Here is a 17,967-nt window from a genome sequence, read left to right on the forward strand (position 1 = left end):
GTCCGTTGATTGGAACTACTTCAGTAACCACTACTTCTTGTCTTCGCCCTGCCCAAGTCAATCTGTCCCAGGTACAGCATTTCTTTAACAATACTAATTGTGTTTCCACTGCTTCTTTTCATGGTATGCCGCATAGTCATTGTACTCATTCTCAGCCTAGTCATGATAAAGGTTTGAGCGGTCGGAAAGCTGATGGTTTTCCTAGTTATGAGCGGAATAACTTATTCAACCCTTTTCTCTCTCAGCATGCTAAAGATAGGAATGATTTGCCATATGTTTCATCAGTCAGTGTCGGTCGAGGTGACTCTGTCTACCCAAGAACTTCCAACGTGGAGCCAGATGTTCCCTCTTTTCTGTCCAATGGTTGTCCACTGTCTAGTGTTAATGGTAACAATAACAATGGTCATGGTTTAAAATCTTTACGTTTGTCAGACTTAAGTCATTTTCCTGAGTTTACAGGTAATGTGTTGGAGATTTCTCCACTTGATTTCTTGCAACAATTAGAACAGAATTTTAAGTTGTTGAATCTTGATCCCGAATACCAAGTGTTAGTTGCTATGAGAGCTATGAAAGACTCTGCTGCCTGTTGGATTTCGCAGGTCTCGGATCAAATTCATTCATATCATGACTTTAAACGTCTTTTCTTGTCGCAGTATCTAAATCCAAAGGTCTGTAGGGCTCAATGGAGATATTTGCTGTCCACCAAGTATAACCCCAGCATTCACGGAAAAGCTTCTGAATTTGTATGGAAACTTTCTAAAGGTTTGAGAATGCTTAAGAATAATATGTCACAAATAGAGTTAGTGGATTATCTAATTGATACATTACCTCCAGAATATCAATTTACTTTAAGTCAAGTAGAAATCACTTCTGTCTCTGAACTCGCCGAGCGCCTAATGAGACTAGAAGTACCTGATAAAACTAAGTTGCTAAACAGTCCTTTAGTGTCTTTAGAGTCATTTAGTTTTAAACGTAAAGAAGGTAATGACAATGACACTCCTACTAAGAGTAAGAAACGCAATGTGCATTTTGATGTTAACCTTGCTACTACTATGATTAATGAAAACAATAATGAACAAGGTAGTTCTAGTGCTAGCTCTAATTCTGAAAATAAAGTACCTACTAAAGAGAAATGGGCTCAAGTGGGATACGCCAATGTAAAGGATTACTTAGGCAATAATCCTCCTGGCAGTAACAATAACAATAGTAGTAACAATAATGTTAATTTTAGACGTAATGATCGAAGGTTTGATTTTGGCAATCGTAACAATAACAATAGTAGCAACAATTTCAACAATAGACAGAGTAATTTTAACAACCGACAGGCTAATCGTAACATTAGAAGAGTAAACGTTAGAAATAGAAACTCTAGTAGAAATGCTAATAATCAATCAGGGAATTCTTGTGAACAGGCTGAACCTATTTCCTCTTGTTGTAATTGTAGTCATTGTCCTAACTTTATAAATAATCATGAAAGTATGGGTGTAAATTCACAAACTGCCTCTGAGCCTTATGCTCAATGTAATGCAACTTTAAATTAACAGGGCAGACTCCTGATCGGTCGCCTGGAGCCCGCCAAGATTGTAGTCAGCGACCAGAAGCTATGTTATCTAACAGAACTAATGGTACCTGGTTCACTCAGGCTCCTCTTCAAGTTTATTTTATTCTAAATGAAAATTCTCATGATAGTGTTAATGAAAATAGCACCTTCGTAAAGTCACCTTATCTGTCAGGCCAGATAGCCGGTTTATCTCTATCTTGTATAATCGATAGTGGTTGTGAGGCTAAACTGTTGAGTTATGATAATTGGAAAAGGATTGTAGAAGTGTTGCCTACCGCCAAATTAGTGCCGGCCAAGCATGTAACTTTGCAAGCTTTTGTGGGTGATAATAAACATCGCGTCAAAGGTCAAAAGACTTTGTATTTGGAATTTTCCGGTCATGTTCTTGAAGTTCCTTTCTTCATTGTGGAAGATATGAAGTCAGACGTTCTCTTAGGAACTCCTTTCTTGAGTAAATACAGCTGTGTTGTGGACTTTGCTAACCGCATTCTTTCCTTCAAAGACTTAGATGGCAAGCCAGCTAAATTGAATCTGAACTCCTTATGGATAAGTTCAGTGGAACCAGAACCTTTAATACAAGAAGTGAATCAAGAAGATGATTATTTGGTACCTATAAGCGAAATTCGAGATACCATCCTGTCCAGAACTGACCTAACCGAGGACGTTAAGTCCAGATTAGTGGATCTGTTAATTCGTTACAGGGAGTTATTTTCCGAGCGACCTAGACCAGTAAAAATAAAGCCTCTGAAGATTGAGCTCACTGATAATGAGCCAGTGGTGTGCAAGCCGTACCCGATAGCCTACTCAATGCGGGAGCCATTCCGAAAACTCTTGCAGAAATGGCTGGAATGGGGAGTGATTGAAGAAAGATTGTCACCTTATTTAAACCCTGTGCACTGTGTCTACAAGGCAGACAAGCAGTCTATTAGACCCACATTGGATTTAAGATATCTAAATAGGAAGGTAATATCTGCTAATGTGCGCGTGGAGCCCATACAAGACATTTTGGCTCGCCTTAAAGGTTCTATGGTGTTTTCCTCATTTGATTGTAAAGATGGATATTATTGTCTACCCTTGGAAGAAGAATCCTACGAGAAGACAGCTTTCTTGTTTGAAGGAAGACAATATTGCTTTCGTTACCTAGTGATGGGACTGAAATCTGCTACAAGTTTGTTTCAGTTCGTTATGAATAGTATTTTCGACCTGTCCACAAAACATTTTGTCTCCTGTTATTTAGACGACCTTCTTTGTTTTTCTCCCTCCATAGAACAACACTTCAAGCATCTAGAATTTATTCTGTATACGTTAAACAAGTTGAACTTTTCTTTAAATTTTCGTAAATGTAGATTTTTGTTTCCCGAACTGTTATTCCTAGGACACATCATATCTGGCCGAGAAGTTAAAGTTAACTCCAAGTTAAATGAAACCATCAGAAATTTTCCTGTGCCAAGAACTCGTAAGCAGTTACGTCAATTTCTGGGTATAGCCAATTGGCGTCGCAAATTCATTAACAATTACGCCGAATTAACCGAAGATTTGGTGCATCTTCTACGCAAGGAAGTGAAATTTCATTTCGGTCCAAAGCAACTGGAAGCTTTCGAGGCATTAAAGCGGGAGTTAATTTCTCCTCCTGCCTTAGCATTGCCTGATATGGGTAAAACTTTTCACATTTTTTCAGATTCCTCTGCCATAGCCATTGGCGGATATATTGGTCAGTTCAAAGGTGACGAATTTAGAGTTATTTCTTATGCCAGTAGACGTATTAAACCCACTGAAATGTCATTATCTATTTTCCAGACAGAATTATTAGCAGTAGTATTTCTCTGTGAGAGGTTCGCAGATTACATTCTTGGTAGAGAAACTGTTGTCCATACAGACAACCAGGCCATAACCCATCTTAGAACTATGCGTAATTTAGACGCTAGAACCACTAGACTATTACTAAAACTTCAGGATTATAACTTGCAGTTCGAACATTTATCTTCTGGTGAGAACTATATTGCTGATGTCATTTCGCGTAATCCTCCTGATGAGGATGAGTCTGTTAATGCTATGTACATGGTGAATGTTGTGTTCAGAAATTTAACTCAATCCTCTTTCTTACAGCTAATGTCTAAAGAACAGCAGAACGATGCTTTTGTCAGTAAATGTTTAACTAAATTGGAAGAAGGTAATTCAAACTATTGTAAACATTTAAATTTAGTGTATGTTAAGCAATCTAATGTTTGGAAATTAATTATTCCTAAAAGTTTAGTGCACGTAGTAATTGACGAAGTTCATAAAGAAGCACATTTTGGTTCCAGGAAATGTTACTTACATTGTAGAAAACTTTTCTATTGGCCGAATATGAAGCGTGACATTGCTAAATTTATAAACGACTGTGAAATTTGTGCAACAACTAAACCATGTTCACAGGCCAAATTACATCAAATTTGTCATGTGGAGGCTGATCGCCCGCATTGTAAATTAAGTGTAGATCTCATAGGGCGTTTGCCAAAAAGTAACTCTTATTCTTACATATTATCTGTCTTAGATGTCTATAGTAAATTCCTTGTGTTGTATCCAGTAAGGAATGCTAATGCCAAAGAGATTATCTCTATTTTTACTAAAAGGTATTTTTACCACTATCCTATTCCCCAGGAACTCATTACTGACAGGGGAGCACAGTTCGTTTGTTGCTTGTGGCGTCGTTTCTGTCGCCGGAATGGCATTCAACACTTGTTATTGAGCCCATACAATCCAAAATCCAATCCTGTAGAAAGATATCACTCAGAAGTTTCTCGTTTGTTAAGGGTATTTATTAACAAAGATCATACTCAATGGAGTCAAAAATTATCAGAGGTTCAGTCACTGCTAAACAATTCTGTATCTCTTACTACTGGTTACGCTCCTTCAGAGCTTTTTCTTAATTTCTCAGCTCTAGATAATTTCAAGAAAGAATAAGATTGGCCTTCAGAGTTTGGTGAAGTGGACCACAAATTTAGGCATCAATCAGTATTGTTAAATACAAGGAAAAGTCTTAGAAAAAATAATTCTAAAGTAAAAACTAAAGGTATCGAAATTAAAATTAGTGACCTTGTTTTCGTAAAGAATCAGAAGCATAGCTCTATGATGGATAAGACTATTAGCAAATTTTTCTTGAAATATTTGGGTCCATTTTTGGTCATAGGTGTAGAGAATAATGCAGTAAGTTTGGTAAATTTAAATAATGAATGGATTGGCACTCATAACTTAGATAATGTTAAATTGTTTAACTGTTCCTTGGAAAAGCGCCAAGAATTGTTGGTGAATACGTACTTATAAACAAAAAAAAACTGTTTGGTCAAAGTTTTTTTTTCTTCAACCAGGGCGAGGTTGTAACGCCCCTATATAAACGATTCTACAATTGTATCATTAGTACAAGTTACTACTTACCTCTTGTAATTCTTTTGTATTTGGCAACCCTGCCGAAACATCATGTTCGCGGGTGCGCGCAAGGGATTCTGGGTACTCGAAGCTGAACAAGAAGACGCAATGGTAACATTAACTTTTGTGTGTTAGCAAAAACTATGTCAAATCTCTATTTACATTGGCCATCGTCATATTTAAAAGTGTGTTTGCTCTACTTCATACTCTAGTGAACTGCTTCACACGTTTTTCATATGTGCCATGAATCTGCTTAGTATAAAATTCTGAATGAAGTTGGGTAATACTCATTAGCCCTAGCTACCACGTGAGTCATCATTGTGTAGTTGCACGTTTGTTAGGTTGGACTGTATCCTGTTATATCGTCATAGTCTGATATCTAGTGTGAACCATTCTCAAAGCAGTTTGGTCATCATGTTTTTAGTGGCCTGTATTTTTAACTTGCAGCTTGAACTAATGTACTTAATGTCCAACTAACTTCTTAGCAGCGGGGCCCCCAACTCATTCGCAATGTCCGTGAAGCGAGGCGAAAGTAAACACTCTCTTCATCTGTACTATTCAGTGATATCAGTGCCTTTATTTAATATGAAAGCGTCAAGAGTTTATGGTAACTTCGCCAGTAACAATATAACACTCTGGGAGTGGAATCCAGAACATTGTTATCATTGTGAGTTATTTGAGTGGCAAGTATGGCTACAGGGTTATCATTTGTTCATACTAATTCTGCTCATGCTGTTTAGCCACTTAATCGCACGTAACCTTGTAATCTATGTGATCCATCACTTTTGGGTGGCTATTCAAGAAGTTAAGAACCTATCATCGCTCCAAATGGTTAGAGTGAAGCTCTGTGCATAGGCTCACACATGGAGTGTTAATCAATAAGAGTTGATATATATATATATATATATATATATATATATATATATATATATATATATATATATATATATATATATATATATATATATATATATATATATATATATATATATATGTTTTCGTTAATCCACTATCTGTGATCTCTACAAAGTGTTCAGTTCTTATATTATCGTTATGATGTTATAATCTTACTACCTATCAGTTAGACTTCAGTTTATAATCCTAAATAAGCATATTATCATCGTTTTCCAAGCTGTCCAGTGAACGTCATGGATTGGGTGCACACCAGCTCCCACCTGCCCAGACCGGGTTGTGTAAAAGTGAAGAAATCTTCTTGTGTCTAATCTTCTAGGCCATATAAATTAAAGGAAACTCTCCACAACAGTGATCATTCATCTTGTCCGAGTTTCTGTGCATTGTGTGTGCTTTGAGCAGCAGCCAGTGTGTATATCATTTATTGTCCTATAGGAATGTGTTCCGTTGATAGTGAAAGTGCATTTGAGTAAGGTATAATAATTTCTGCTTGTTTAATACCTGTTAAAGGGGTAAGTACCCTGTGTTATGAGTGCCCGCCTTCGTAGCAGGCTAACCATAATTCTGCTTTGTACAGAATTATCTTTACTATTGTTGATTCATGGAATCGTGTTTACATAGCACCCTTATGTGGATTTGCTGATGCACGTCTTAAGAATGTATTTTCTACAAATGTCTATTAGTACTTATTAATGCTGAAGTACGTCATGGGAATACCACTAGCTACATGAATGTCTAGTTAACCGCTATTCACTGAGTTTATCACTGTCTAAAACATGAATACGTTTTTTCCGTATGTAAGAGGCACTTGGTCATCTAGCACAAGTTGATCAGGAATGTTGTCCTTTTGGTTTGCTATGTTAAGGTCACCTTGGCATTAACTTTTGTCAGTTCATATTGATCACTTTGTGGTCTTTCCCTTTTAATTTCCGTTCGAGTGTGCCACTACATAACGATTACATGGGTTTTGTTAATCAGATCATTATGTCTACATAATTATGACGTTCATTTGTGCCTAGTGTCTTGACCGAGGCTTGGTTTTTAGCAACTCGTTGTCCGGTCTATTTATAATGTTTCATAACTACATTTGTTTAATTTGCCTATCCTTAGCCCACTTTTATGCCCTCATTCAGTTAGGACAAGTCATTTGTTTTATGTTTATACGCGAAGTAAAGAAACCCTATCTAGCATGATGTTTCTTTGGGGTTCATTATTGCTATGGTAGTTACTCATAAGCATGTCATGTTGCATTTTTAAGTCTTACATAATTGGTGTAAACCCGACTAGTCGTGGTAAGTAAGTCTATACTTTGCTCGAGCCATTGGTCCTATTATCTGTCAAGGTGATAGTAAATTACTCATTATGCCATTTTAATATATATATATATATATATATATATATATATATATATATATATATATATATATATATATATATATATATATATATATATATTAAATACTTTTGATGTGTGTGTTTTAATCACGTATTATTATTTTCAACTCAAGTGTAGTCATATTGTGGGTGTAAGTTTATTCAGTTATGCACCTGAATAAGTTAAGAAAATAACATTGCAGAAGGTTCTCCGAAATCAGTCGCAAGCGTAATCTCAGTATAATTTTGCTGTTATATTTGGCAAGATCGACCACTCTTAAATTGTGAACATTCTTTTAGTTAAATAAATGTTGCAACACCCTACCATAAGTGTTATATTTGTAAGATCAACACTACTGTCTCTTCTTTCAGCTTCTGCATTCTCATGAGATACGCATAGGTAAGGAAATCACAGCACAAGGGAAGGGCTGTTTTCTGTGCACTCGTAGAGTGTGCAGGGGGCAGTCTCGCACATGTTGGATTCGTTTGCCGTTGTACTAAAGTTTTTCTTTTTTTTTCCTGTTTGTTATTATCGCATTACTTTAGCGCAGTTTATTCCTGTGTTAGCATCTTGCTTTATTCTTCTCCTGTGTTATAAGTTGATCACAGGTGGCGACCCCTACCATATACTTATCATCTCAGTGCTCCGGTACTGAGCAATCAAACTTAGCTGTAGCCTGCCAGGGATTGGGCCCTCTGGGGCGCTACAAATGTTCCATTGATATCATCACTAGACCACTTAAACGTGTTTGAGATATGGAAGAACGTAGATAGGTTTTAATAAGCTTAGAGTAAGTTTCGAAAAATTTCTTTCTCTACTTGCCCCGGTTACTGGTAGGGTAAACAAAATCATAACTGCAACACTGACATAGGGAGCAAAGTCATATTCCTTAATTAATTTTAGTCTCTTTTGGTGAACTTTTAGGCTTAATTATAGCGGTTAATAGTTTCAGTTCGTCTTTCAAATCACTGGGGTTAATATATTTTGATTCTTTGCATATTAAAATGCAGGCAATTTTCAGACAAATGTTCAGGTGGCATATCGTTCAGATTACTTATATCGTAAAGAAAATCGAAATACTCGCTGTAATGTTTAAGTTGCTCAAGCCATTCTCTTAAAGCTAACACAATCACGTCTAGAAGTAGTAATAAAAATCGATCTTGTATTTTGTTATGTGGATCTTCAATAGCTTCATCCTCTGCCTCGTACTGAATCTCTCTTTTTCCATATCCGTGGGTCATCCATATCTAATGCTGATGCCAAATCATATCAACTAAGATAGATTGAAATTTTGCATCATTTCAGCTCCTCTCAAAGTACTCAGATATATTTACAAGAAACCCAGACTGCATTCAACACACGAGAATCGTTGTTTTGGAGATTTTTGCTTACTATGTTTAGGTGGAGGAAAAAGTCATACCAGATAACGAAAGAGCAAAGGAAAGTAACGTCACGCAGCTGGTTTGCTATACACAGAGCATCGTCCATTCTATGTATTCTATTATCGTTATTTATTTGAATAAGGTATCATAAACCTCTATTTGATATCTAAGTGGAATCAGAGCATCAACTCGGCTCTCCCACCTTGTGGTGCTGAATGGTTTTAAAGTGAGGCTGCTAATATATTCCTTTAGTATGACCTAACGTTGAACTGACAGAAAAGAAGTCATAAACATTTTTTTAACTATACAAAAAAAAATGAAACGATGGACTGAGATGTTTTGGTTGCATCGTTAACTATAAAGTTTAGTAAAGGAACATAAGGCCTGGGAATTTGGTTTTGCTTTTCATATTGGAACTATTGTCATATCCTTGGCCCTTCATGTCTTCGATAGAAGTTCTAGACCAGTGATGCCTTTTACTGGTACAAAACCAAGAAAGTGTTCGCAAATTTTTACAAGCCATTCTCCATTACTATATGCAATTTGTAGAAAACGAACGATCCTTTGCTCTGTACCAGAAATATCTGGTGTACAGTCTAGCATTATAGTGTAAGATGTTGCAGCTCTCAACAAAAACAGTATTTTACTTTCAATTTACTCACTAAGAATTGGAATTTAAAAAATGGACGTCTTTTCGTAGTGGTATTTATTTTGTCCTCCCATGGTTCTTTTAATGTGTTCGGCCATGACGCAGTCAAACTTGTATTGTTTAAATATAAAAACAATTATATATAAATATATATATATTGTTGATAAGATATGATAATGAAAAAAATTGTAAATTGGTTAAAAACTCGCTGCTAGGACCTAAATGTCTCTAGGTGCTGTAGGCTAGAACGGCTTGTCTCAAGCGAGAGTGTACATTTTGCGTACTTGTGGAGTGGAGCATTAGAATATTGCTGAATAGAAAAAATATAAAAGACACTTGACAATCTTATCCGTCCTAGCTGAAAATCTTATCTACGCCGCTGCAAGGGAAATCTTGAAGAGATACCTGTGGCTAATAGTTTGATAGTTGTAAATGAAGGGGAATGCTCTGAATTTCCTGAGTGAGTATTTTCCTGAATGTGAGTGAAGTAAGTTTAATTACATTCTCAGGGAACACAATTTTATGTTTCCATGTGGGCCTATTACGAAGCATTATTTTTTAATAGTATTCTTTTCTTTTTCAAATTTTGCCGCCCACTAGACGTGCCGCCCTGGGCGGTGGCACGGCTCGACCCCCCCCCTCGCGCCGGCCCTGTTTGAGTATATTGGACATGGAGAGAGGGGGGATTTTGACTACGTTTTATGTCACGTGATAACGCAGTAAGAAAAGTTTCCTTTTCTGAATTGTGTTTACTCTTGTGTTATGACTTGAACATGGTTGTAATTGAAAGTTGATCGATGCTGGTTATGTTGATCTGTGGCTGGTTTCTGAAGATGCACCGAAGTTGACTTGAAGAATGAGAATTGTAGTGTAGCAGCAACTTGACTATTTGTTAAATAACTTGGAATAGATAAGTAATACTTTTAATATATCTTTAAACTAAAAATAAGTTCGATTCACTTAATCTTTCTCGGCGATGAATTATTAGATACTTTATTAAAATAATTTAATAATTGTTGCCAATCTTTGGTGCCAGAATCAAATGTTCATGCAGATCATCAGACGTAAGCCTAATCATCCAAAGTTACTATTTTGTAAAAGAATACCTTGCAATCTTCTGGTATGTAAACAAAAAATGTAGCGGACTAAACGGAGGTAGTAGTTGCACTTATAGGAAAAACAGAATTTTCAATTAAAAATTGGACCTTATTAGATGATAATATGTATAATGCTTTATAAATTTGAAATTTGACCTTTGACTTAAAACAGGGCGCGTGGTTAGTTTAGCGTCCCTCTTCAGCAGGGAGGCTATGTAGACACGGGACCTATAGCTTAAAGTAACATCCAAATCACTATCGGTTTGAATCCGAGGACTCCCAGTACGGTTTGAACCCGAAACTAGACGCGCCAAAGGCGAGCGCTGTACCCATGAGGCTACGGGGTAGGCCACAAAAGTAACAATTTGTTAATGTAGTTTCATTTTGAAGAAGAGATATATTCAATAGGAATAAGTAAATAGCTGTTTAAATCATTAGTTCTTAACTTAAACTTTTCTAGTACCTACGAAAGCAACTGATCTCGAATTCTTATTTGTACAATGTAAAGAAGAATTTCATGTATACTTTGATATGAATTGTACTATACAAAGAAAACTTAATGAATTGTTACTTCTCTTATCAATTTCGTTTCGAGAAAGAAGGTAACTGCGCTAGAACAGAGAACGTTTTTGGAGTTATTTCTTATTTGAATGCTCGAGTACCAAAACATAACAGATTATTTTTACTTAAACATGACTTTAGTAGCAATAGTCCTAAATGATTGTTGATAGTATGTTCCAAAGAGTCTAGAGCAGTGGTTTTTAAACTGGAGTCCGCGGACCCCGGGGGTCCGCGTGACCTGGCTACGGGGTCCGCGACGTCTGAGAATTGAAATGTGTTGTGATAAAATGGAACTCACAGCTGTTATGCAAGATGTATTTTTTCAGTTACTAAAAAGAAAGCAATTAGAAATTATACCTACGTTTGTAAATTTGAATATTTTCTTTACTAAATTTCTGCCCTGAAGCCGGTCAACCGTTATATAGGACTACTTCAGGTGAGAGGAATTCCTTCTTTGTTAGGGCATTTTTTCAAAAGGAGTTGTACATTAACTGCACCGTGCCGATCTTGTTTTGTTGAGTTACAGCAATGACATGACCAGAAATCTCGATCTGGACACAATTGTTCTAAGATTGGTAGCACCCAAAACAAGGAGACTGTCATTGTGTTGTTAGTGTTTGTTCAAACGTTCAACTTGTTTCTCCTATAGTGTGCCAACATAAGAAGTGTATATATGCGTGTTGTGTTTGTGTTTCTTAATCTTATAACTAACTAACTCTATGGCCTATGGAACCCGGAGGTTCAATGCCGCGTTCACAAAAGCTCTTCACTGACTTCTATCCTTAGCTAACTGCATCCAGTTTCTACTTTGTATTCCTATCTCTGCGAGATCCATCTTAATATTGTCCTCCCATCTGCGCCTAGGTCTTCCTAATGGTCGTTTTCCGATTGGTCTTCCAGTCAAGACTTGTTAATCTTATAAAATTTATAAATTTGTAGATAGCAAAAACCCATAAACATATCATTATTTCTTTCGAACATCACTATAAAAAATGATCCAAAAATGTTTAGAAGTACAAGTGTAAAATAAAGCGCGTAATATTTGAAGAAATATAAAGTTTCGTATCTAACGACATGTAAATAATAATAAGGTAAGATGTTAATTTCATTTTTCCAATATGCATATATTTGTTTAGGCCACATGTATTTCAAAATATTGATTTAAGAGTTTGAGACCCTTCTCTGTAGAATCTCTTTGAAGATAGTATTAAATCTCATTACTCTCTAGATGTTTTCGAGTTTCACAAATATTTTTTCAGTCCATCAAAAATTTAAAAACGTATTTCCTGTACTAATTCTTTGGAAATTTTAATGATTGGTTCGTTCGGCCAACTATTTTCTTTAAATATTTTTTTTATTTCCTTGATGATGAGAAAACGGAAGAAATATTTTGTTGCCATAACAAATAAATAAAAAGGAAAAATCACACAGTATTCTAGCTTTCAGGTACAATTGTACTAACGCTATAGAGGAAAATTTTAATAGTAATTCCTTCACGCTGTAGTTTTAGTTTTAAGAGCATAAGAAATTATTCATCATCACACACAGAGACAGACATTATATATATCAAATCCCCTTTCACCTATTCCAAAATGCAAAACAAATAAATTAAAGAAATAAAAGGCAATGATGATAACCCGTGCCGGTTTTAATTTTCAGATACCGGTTCTGAAAGACGGGCCTGAGCCTAAAAAAATAAAAAAAAAAATAATATATATATATATATATATATATATATATATATATATATATATATATATATATATATATATATATATATATATATATATATATATATATATATATATATGTGTGTGTGTGTGTGTGTGTGTGTGTGTGTGTGTGCCCACCCTAATTTACATTTAGCCCCCCCTAAATTTCGAGGCTGGCTACGGGCCTGGGTAGGAGGTGGGCACATTTGAGGCTTATTCTGGGGGACATCAATTTCTTCTCACGTTCCTTTGTAGCAATCGGACAAAAATCTTCAAATTTCTCCCCAAAAAAACATTTCAAATCGGATTATTGTGGGGACAGTCCCCCTCAGTTCCAAGATTGGAGGGGGTGTCCCCCTCATCTTCCAGGATTTACGCCAGTGGGAACAGCTAACATCTTGACATTTTCTCACGAGTAAGAACAAAAGAATCTTTCACCGTTCAACAATAAATATGTACGAAACGTTGTTTCACATTGAAAAGATTTTAGTGAGTAACAAAGGCAATATTTATTTTCTGAACTATATGTGTGAGAATTGTGTTTCGACTACCTACACAATTTAGTGTTTCTTCATTACTCCTTAATATGCATAGACAGAGACGGCCCGTCACAAGTGGCCTATGGCCCGGCCCTCCCATCGTATTTGTATTAACAGAAAAATATATGTATCTTGAGTTATCCTGCTAATATTGTTGCTATAATTTCCTCTCAACCAAAAACAAACTCGCTTCAAATCAGTTTTTCATGTACGCTTATGGACACGCTATTCATACGGTCAGTACAAAATAAAGACAAATACGGCCTGACATAGTATCGTCTCACATTGACTCGTGTGGCGAACAACGTCAAAACCGAACTTGAATGTAGGTGACTGGCCCACAATCGTAGGCCTCGAAGCAAGGATCCCATGCACCAAAGGTGAACGCTTTATCACTGAGCCACCGCGGCCCCTCTGAAATTATTTATAGGAGAGAGTGACTACTTTTATGAAAACTTGATATCGAACACATTTATTTAAAAATACCAGCTTTTTGTGAAATATTGCTTAATATTCAGGAAAACCTAAGTCAATAATAATAATAATAATAATAATAATAATAATAATAATAATAATAATAATAATAATAATTATTATTATTATTATTATTATTATTATTATTATTATTATTATTATTATTATTATTATTATCTTAAATTAAAAACTCTCTGGACCTAGTGCATTGGCACAATTCCACGAATTAAAAAGAATATGTTTACTTATCATATAAGTGTAGAAGGACTTAATCCCTGTTGCTTTCAATATAAAAAGAAAGTGTTTAACTGACAAATGATATGCTACATAAAATGCTCTATGCAACATAATGTAGTATAGAGTCATCATTCCAGGTTGTCTAAAGAACACTTTCGTTTTAGCAAGAAAGGAAGAAAATAGAAAATACTGAGTTTTAACCTAGTAGAAAGTTTGCAGATCTAAGGGAAAATGCACAGAGTTGTTGGATATAAAATGTAGTTCGGATTAATGGAGTAAGACACCATAAATAGTTTATTGTTTGAAATATACTGGGAGTGACCAAGCCATTACATATGGAAATATCGAAAGAGATACGTTAATGGTGTTATTTGCAAACTTTTTTAGAAATTAAAAAATTAAGGAAATCTCTAAAACTCTGATATCACAGATCCAAATTGACTGACTGTTAAGTAAAACTGCTATATCTGAGTAAAGCAAACAAAAAAAATGATCTGTGTTAGTTTCAGACATATCATTCTCATATCAAAACTACGATAGAAGTAAATTATGAATAAAGGTGAATTCACAGTTCTGGAATACCAACAAATGATTTTGCTAGATGCAACTTTTCAGAAAACTTTTTTATAAGGCTTTAGATTTATTATTATAATTTTTTTTGTTTATTAGCTTCCCCATGCCGTAAATGTCGCCAACTCCTAGTGGCTCACTTGCCGGTAAATGGCGATCGTCGATATAGCGACGCGTCGAAGGATTGCCGCTAGCGTGCCACTAGTGGCAAAGATTCGTCGAATCGAAGCAGATATCTAGAATCGGGGTTATTGAAGTTACCACAACGTAAGAACGAGGACTTCATTTTGGTCCGCGCTCGTTTGATTTGTCACGGAGAATCGTAAAGGGACCAACATGAACTATCGCCAGTCATGTGTATTCGGTTATTATTATATATTATTTTTCCCTGACGAATTGTTATTATAAGGACAATATTTGAGCTCCGGGGGTCAAGAGTAACTCCTGCCTTTACATCATGAAGTGAAAAATCTTGAGGTGGGTGCGTATAATTGTATGAATTTAGTTGGCAACTGTCGCCGATCACTAGCAAGTGAATATGGGAGAACTATGAAAAAAGTAAATAGACGCTTGCCATTTTGTTATAAAATTACATGACGAGTGCATTTGATTTGATTCCGAACAGTTGTCTTCAAATATACACGGTTAAAGAAGCACTCTGATTAGAAATATTAAAAAGACTTCAACGATTTATCACTCTACAAGCTGTGTCTTCATAATCGCCTCCGTGACGAATTCGGAAGAACACACAATTAGCAACCCTAAGGTTGATGGTTCACGCCCAGCTCAGGGCACTTTCGTTTTATTTTTTAAAAATGTTTTTAGACTCATCTTGATGCAAAGAAATTACCCATATAGGCGATTTAACGTATTTTAGGGGAATAATTTTGTGGTTCGTTGGCGTTCCGTCGCTTCTCTGCCGGTGGTGGTATAATTTTCAAAACGGAAGTGGGACCAATTTTTGGCTGCGGGACCGCCAATTTTTGGGGACATGTCACTAGTTGCCTATCGGTGGTTCACCGACGCTTACGGCATGGGATTGTCCCCTCACGAGTGAGGCAGATTGTAATCCACCAAGAGTGTTTTGGAAAAATGGGAAACATCTTCCGACTTCGACTTCTGAATAATCCGTTTAGGATCAAGTCGAATCAAGGCTGCGCCACGGGAAGGTAGAACAAGTGAGGCAATCGTTCCAAGCACTACGCTCGACAGCTTCCGTCTCATTCACGACTTAGACTCTTCAGGAAAAGTAACAAGTTTATTACTTGTAATTTATTCTTTGAGTCAAAGTATTTTGCAATAAACCATCGTTTTGTAAGATATTTTTACGATTGTATACTATTAATTTCGGAAATTGTACTCATAATATAATTTCCCATCATGGATTTGAAAATATCAAAGTTGGAACAAAGAAAGATCTCCGATTCACATGTCTCTTCATGTTTGATATGGAAATCTCATCTTCATTATTGACCCTTAATTTATTTTAGTCCTAGGCAACGCGAATCGACGGGATGGCTCTAAGTGAAAACATTCATTTAGATGGTTAAGTAATCAGGAAATTCCTGCTGTTATTTCACGAAACACAACAGATCTTGAGGAAAAAAAAAAAAAAACAATTTTGCTTACCAGGGGGAGGGACTAAATCATCTGCTTACGTTTGCTTAACTAGGAAGAAGGCAAGGGCGCCGATCCTGGGGGGCCGGCCCCGCTCAAAGCTCATGTAGGCCTCCTTTGTATTTATGAATATACAATATTTGGCATTATTTGAGTGTAATTTGTCTTAAAATCCTCATATGTATATCTTCTGCATTTGAATGCCCCCCCCCCAAATTTACAGAGAAATTGGCGTCCTTGGAAGATCTAGTGAAATGAATAAAAATGTGATAACGTAATACTTGAACAACTCTATCTAATGTAGGAAAGTAAATTAGTATTCAACACTTCTTTCAATTTTAAACATTTCAAAGATTCTCGTAATTTAGTAGCGTCCCGGATTTGCATTTTTGAAGTACGGGAACTTTATCTATACCTTAACGTGGGAATCGGTTTCGGACCATGCACTTAAGCCGCTTTGCCATAAGAGGCACAAGGAGTTTTTCTTTCGATTTCCTTAGGAATATTGCGAATGGTATAACTTTTAAAACTATGTTTAATAAAGAATACACATCGACATAATAAGATGATAATCTGATACCTAGGAAATATATTGAATTGTTTTTAATTTGTTCTCACGCTTCCAAAACAGTACTTATGCTTTTTTTTATTCCAGCCTTTTAATATAAGCATTTCAGACTATTGTCTGTTCTAGGACGATACAATTCTAGTTCATGTATATGCTAGCTTTGGAAATACAGTAGAGTTTCGCTTATCCGACATAAACAGGCAGGCAGAACGCTGGATAATATGGATGTGTTAAGAAAAGACCTATTAAAAGTAAAACTTATGATATAATTTTACATATTACGCATCTAATAATAATGTTTTATAACAAATAACTGCACTGCACTGAATCAGGGACGTATCCAGCGTGAGGGCCTGAGAGCTGTCTCTCTCCGAAACTCAATCACTTTTTAATAAACTTGCCTTTACCCTTTTGAGGTTCTTTTATATCAGTTTACTAGTAGTCAGTGTCCAAACTTTGGGTAATGTGCTGTTGTCTTCTTATAATTCTAAGAACATACCATAATGCCATTATACCAGGTGCAGTGGCGTATTTAGGGGGTGGCTTCCGGGCTTAAGCCCCCCACGAAATCTTACTTAGTATAGTAAAGTAAATGAAATATCTTGCAGAATTTTCACATTTCCAGGCAAAGCCTCCCCCCCTTTGAAAGTTAGCAAAGCCCCTCTCGAAACAAAATCGTAAATACGCCACTGACCAGGTGGAATTAAAGAACAGTCTTAAATAGGATTAACATTTCGTTTCCGTTCTGTTTTTAACTTTAATATATTAGAACGATACACTCCATGTCTTCTTGCTATTTTTGTTATGTGATATACGTAGCAGACAGTTTTCTTTAGTTACATTTCTCTCGAAAATATGTTTCATTTTGTTTGTGCTATAATGCAGTTTCCAAAATAAACCGGTTTATAAATGAAAAGTAGGAAAAAGTTTAAGAGAGGTACAGAACTGTTGCATTATTATTATTATTATTATTATTATTATTATTATTATTATTATTATTATTATTATTATTATTATTATTATTATTATTATTGATATTTAAAAACATTAGAATTACGTGCTTACGAGGATTCGTGTTGGGCCCCCTCCGAATAGAAAACCTGGAAACGTGTCTACACTGAATGATAGACGTATGAGTCAAGGTGTAGATGGGCGCGCTAGGTGATAGACTCCACAGCATGAAAAATAGATTAAGACCACAACTTGCAGATCTTCTTGCCGATTGGTGCTATTTGCAATGATATATCGGATCATATGGTATGTGGAACAAAGGATGGTCGGATAAGCGAGACCATGGTGTATTGGTGT

Source organism: Thermobia domestica, chromosome 10 (assembly GCF_964235325.1).
Source record: "Thermobia domestica chromosome 10, izTheDome1.hap1.1, whole genome shotgun sequence".
NCBI classification, from domain to species: domain Eukaryota; kingdom Metazoa; phylum Arthropoda; class Insecta; order Zygentoma; family Lepismatidae; genus Thermobia; species Thermobia domestica.